Source organism: Daphnia pulex, chromosome 11, assembly GCF_021134715.1.
Source record: "Daphnia pulex isolate KAP4 chromosome 11, ASM2113471v1".
Lineage (NCBI taxonomy): Eukaryota > Metazoa > Arthropoda > Branchiopoda > Diplostraca > Daphniidae > Daphnia > Daphnia pulex.
In genome coordinates, this window is record NC_060027.1 from 3,969,946 (window position 1) to 3,975,756 (window position 5,811).

Below are 5,811 nucleotides of genomic sequence, written 5' to 3' on the forward strand. Positions count from 1 at the left end.
CGCAATATGATCAGCTAAAATCCAACTTCGATGAAGAAAAATCAGCTTTAGTGGATGAGATTAACCTCGCTAAAACGGAAAAAGAAAAAAATAGCAAACTTTTGGATGAAACGCAAACTCAGTTGATGAGCTTAAAAGCGCACTTCAATAATCAAAAATCCACTATCGAACTCGAAAAATCTGCATTGACGGATGCAGTTAAAGCTGCTCAAACGGAAACGGAAGACAAGAATCGACTTTTGGAACAGGCAAACACCGAATTGATGAACCAGAAAGCGCAATATGATCAGCTAAAATCCAACTTCGATGAAGAAAAATCAGCTTTAGTGGATGAGATTAACCTCGCTAAAACGGAAAAAGAAGTAAAGAGCAAACTTTTGGATGAAATGCAAACCGAGTTCACGAGATTTAAAGCGCACTTCAATAATCAAAAATCCACTATCAAACTCGAAAAATCTGCATTGACGGATGCAGTTAAAGCTGCTCAAACGGAAACGGAAGATAAGAATCGACTTTTGGAACAGGCAAACACCGAATTGATGAACCAGAAAGCGCAATATGATCAGCTAAAATCCAACTTCGATGAAGAAAAATCAGCTTTAGTGGATGAGATTAACCTCGCTAAAACGGAAAAAGAAAAACAAAGCAAACTTTTGGATGAAACGCAAACTCAGTTGATGAGCTTAAAAGCGCACTTCAATAATCAAAAATCCACTATCGAACTCGAAAAATCTGCATTGACGGATGCAGTTAAAGCTGCTCAAACGGAAACGGAAGACAAGAATCGACTTTTGGAACAGGCAAACACCGAATTGATGAACCAGAAAGCGCAATACGATCAGCTAAAATCCAACTTCGATGAAGAAAAATCAGCTTTAGTGGATGAGATTAACCTCGCTAAAACGGAAAAAGAAGTAAAGAGCAAACTTTTGGATGAAATGCAAACCGAGTTCACGAGATTTAAAGCGCACTTCAATAATCAAAAATCCACTATCGAACTCGAAAAATCTGCATTGACGGATGCAGTTAAAGCTGCTCAAACGGAAACGGAAGATAAGAATCGACTTTTGGAACAGGCAAACACCGAATTGATGAACCAGAAAGCGCAATATGATCAGCTAAAATCCAACTTCGATGAAGAAAAATCCGCTTTAGTCTCGTGCAAAGAAGATATCAAAACTTTGACGGAAGAGTACCACATTCAAAAGGAACTGCTATTGAAATTGACCGATGAGAAAAATGAAGTGGTAAATTCTGCAGCCACTGCCCGACAACAAGCTGAAGCGCTTGCCACTGAACAAGCTGCAGCACTGACAGAAGCTCTGAAGACATTACAACAAGCTGTAAGACATGCGAAAGAAGAAGCACCATCTGATTTGTCAAAACCGGAACATAAAGAAGATCCGGTTGGAATTAATGAAACTTTAGAGGAATGGTTTGTCAAACATGGAGTATTAACTAGAGTACCTCCAAAGAGTTGGATCCAATTACTGGAGCACTCTGGGTTTTTGATAGAAGAAAAGGCTTCGCATCTCCGAGAAAAAGCTGACAGTCTCTTCCATGATGATCCTAAAGCAGACGACAACACAAACAACCAAAATTAAAACACATTTCTAAACAATCGTAACAGGAAGAGGCTAATTTAAAATGTTTTTGGTCTGCTTACTTTCCTCTTCAATCGTTTAAGCATTAACTGTATTCTTTGCATGTTTGAATAAAATTTTTCGTAACTACTCGATTACCTTACTCGATTTATTTCCATGTCATATTCCGTATTCCCGGCAAGAAAACTCATGGAACTTTCTTTGACCGCATCGTTTTCTTTCGTTGCGTCAAACCACTTAACTTGTTGCCAAAATTAGTTTTGTATAATGAAACATCAGAATACACTTGCTGTATTGGTCTAAACGAAAATCATTTACCAAATAAGGATAATTCTTTGGTTGAACTTCTCGTGGCTCAAGATAGACAATGAAGGCAATCTCTCCATTCAAGGCCATATCATGTAATCTATGATTCTGGCCAAGATTTCGAACTTCGACTGCACATCAGACACCAACTTCGACTGCAGCTCAGACACCAACCAACATTGGAAAAACCTACGAAACAATAAAGGTGAAATGCAATTAAAGAAAAATAAAATATTGTAGACTAAACACATGAGCACTTAACTTAAAAATTGACACTTTCCAATAATTGTTTCTACAGTCAAAATGTTCTCAGAATTCCTGTTCATAAGACTTGACAGACTCTCAAGCAGGGAAACACTGAAATTCAATACCACAATGAATTCCAGAAAAAAAAAATACTTTTCATTCCCACTTTTCCCAGAATTCCAGAAAAAAACTACTCCCAAAACATTTCCAAAAAGAACCTACTTTCACCCAAGATGTCTTGATACATTAGAGCTACTGTTCCAACAGAAAAGGGCTGGGGCACTTTCTTCTTCACCACTCCAACTAAAAAATAACAATTTGATGCAGTCAGGAACCTGGAAAGAATAAAAAGGATATGATTATTAGCACTTTCATATTAATTAACCCCATGACAAACCATTTAATTATTTATGATAACTACATTAATATTAATTTTAAAGGAAAAGTACTTCATTTTATATACATCAAACATATTTAACCCATCTTTACATAAAATTGCTGGAAAATATGTTGAAGCAGTTAAGGAAATAATTTGAATGGGGAAAGCTAAAATTATGTCACCACGCCCACGACCACAAAATTAACGTTATTGAAAACTTAATTCCACAAGTGGGAATTTCAAAATTTTTTATAAACACTAAGCCAATTGGAACTTCGATGTAAAATTTTCAATTTAATTTAAAATTTCAATTCTTAAGAGACAAATACTCTTTGTACACCAGCCACCAATCAGGCATCAACAGAAAAAAGGGAGAATAAACCAGACAACAGAATAAATTCGTTAAGCAGTACGAAAATTCTCTACTAGGTATCATAAAATGGCAGCCGATTCGACAAAAAGCATTTCGGAAAATCCTACAAACCCAGTCGATTCGGCAAAATTGCATGTTTATGACGCATAATGAATGCGACACTTGCGACAGTATTAACGTCAGCAATCGACCCCCGTTGATGGGTGACTTCTAAAGGGACTCTATGCCGTATAATAAATTTTAAAAATAAATACAATTACCTTTTAAAAGCACCATGTTATTTGAAATCTTGATGGGGTGCGACAATTTGGGAGTTTCCACTGTCTTGCGAATACGCAATAGGGGAAAACATGTGGCGACCTCCCTGTCCGTTTTGCAAATGCTGCCGGCTTTGGTCACCATTTCTTCTCAGCTGGCCATGCACAGAGGGTTCGAATTTACAAAGCGAATATTCCCTCAACGATTAGAACTGAAATTTCCGGAAAAACGAGACATTCTTCCTCATCTTGAATGGTTCAAAAGGTAGATCAAAGCGGGCAAATTATTCTTGGGCCATGATGGAAATCTTGAACCACATAGGGCATCTATTGTGTTTCATCGCCTGTGTGTTTCGAGATCTATCGGAAGAATAAAAAGCTCATTAAGATGGATTCAAAAAGAAATTTTAAACAATTTTCTATTTATACCTGATGCTTTAGTCCTTTGATATAATAGAGGCAGAGAGAATGGAGGTTAAAACGGGCTTGGTAGTGGAGAACCTGTGCGGTAAGTAACTTTTTCCGACGTCTGGTTCTTATGGAGATTAAGTAGAATGTTATTGTGTTCCAAACATAGAAAACCTACTTGATTCTTATGGCCTCGTTATAGGGAACTTGTGTTCTCTCAAAATAGGTCAATGCACTTTATCTCTATCCCAAAAGTATTTTCTCTGCCCTCTCTAGTTCACACAGTTACACAGTAAACAAACAAGCACTCAGAACAATGAATACTCCAAATATCTAGGAAACAGGAGAAGATTAATGCAATACCTGTTTTTATTTTCGCCATCATTCTTCAAAATAAAACAACAAAATGTAGGTCTGGATTCTAGAACCTAAAAGGATAGAAGGAATGATCAGGAACAATTATTCTGAGCAGCTTGCCAGCTTCATAATTAACATTAATTAAAGACATTATAGACATCATTTATAGATAAACAATGCGCTGTAATAGTTTAATAGAAAGAATTAGTCAAGCTTGAGCTTACTTTCGGGTTTCGGCATGTTTCTCCATTTTTCGTCCTGAGAGGTGAGAGCCCATGACTCCACCTACCAGCCATATTTAACTAAATTTGCAGTTGCCATCTAGTAGTCACATCCGAACTTTTTGTTTTCTTTCGATGTAAAAAAAAGAAGAGCAAAGCACATAATTTTTTTTTTTTTATGTTAACGATTAATGTTAACGATAGAAATAACGACGTTTAAAGAATGAATCTGAAAGTCAAGTAGATAATAAAATGTGCCTAAAATGAAAAGAAAGTTAAATAGAGGTTTTTCCATTTGGTTCGTGTAAGTAGAGGGAAAAGTCGTGCGGCTAGTCGACTAGTGCGCACCATGGCGGTGGATAGCCGAAACTTGCTGCAGACTTTGCTTGATCCAAACGATAGTCACCGTAAGGCCATGTACTGTAACCTGTCAGGCTGTCAGCAGCAAAAGTGAAACCTGTTTTTTTTCTTAAGTGTTTAAAATGACAGAAGGTTTTTGTTTCATATGTTCAACTTATGAAAAAAAAAAAAGAGATCGCCGAAGTTTTTTCAAAGTGAAATGAGTTCTTTCTCAATTGAATTACTGTTAATGTTGCATTCTGGCACTTTGAAAAAACTTCGGCGATCTCTTTTTTTTTTCATAAGTTGAACATATGAAACAAAAACCTTTTGTCATTTTAAACACTTAAGAAAAAAAACAGGTTTCACTTTTGCTGCTGACAGCCTGACAGGTTACAGTACATGGCCTTACGGTGACTATCGTTTGGATCAAGCAAAGTCTGCAGCAAGTTTCGGCTATCCACCGCCATGGTGCGCACTAGTCGACTAGCCGCACGACTTTTCCCTCTACTTACACGAACCAAATGGAAAAACCTCTATAGGCTAACTGAACTAATATATGAACAATGGGAGGTCGGGTGTGTGAGTCGGATAAGGCGTGGCTTAGTGATCGCAAGAGCACTTTGACACCTGAGTTCGACTCTACTGGTGAACATAGCTGTTTCACACCGATCGATAAATAACTAAGTAAAATAGCAATTAATGAGGTAATAACTCGTCAATGGAATGGATTATCGTTGGTTTCATTGATTTCATTGAATCTAACGAGGTGCAAGAAAGTTAGCATGGAAGTATTGCATTCAAATCCTAAGACCTACATCTAGGTATTCAAATGGCTTTACAACGTTACACTTGTAAGCCAATCGGTTAATTCTTAATCCATGGTTAACTGAATACAGCGGTTCTTTGAGTCCTAAAAAGCGTAGGCTCAGAACTCTAGATGAAGCTAACATTGATCTGGCGATGCCAGTATTGGTCTACAGAGTGAAAAACCCCATACATGTTTTTTTTTTTTTTAATTATTATTGTTTAATTGTTTAAAGTTAGATTTCTGATCATTATTCAAACTTCAGGTTTCAAAAATACTCTGATTTAGACTTTTGCCATCTATTCGCACATGAATATACTAAAAATCGAATTGTTTTTATAAAAATGGTCTTTTTACGGCAATTAGCGAGTTATTGAAGATCCTATGCTAAATGCTATGTGTTCTTTTTAAAAAATGAAACAGTACTTATTAATCACAAACAGCTATTCTTTTGCTGCTTTTACTTGTAGCCCAGCTGACGAATGTGTACACAGTTGTAGTCGTCGACAATAG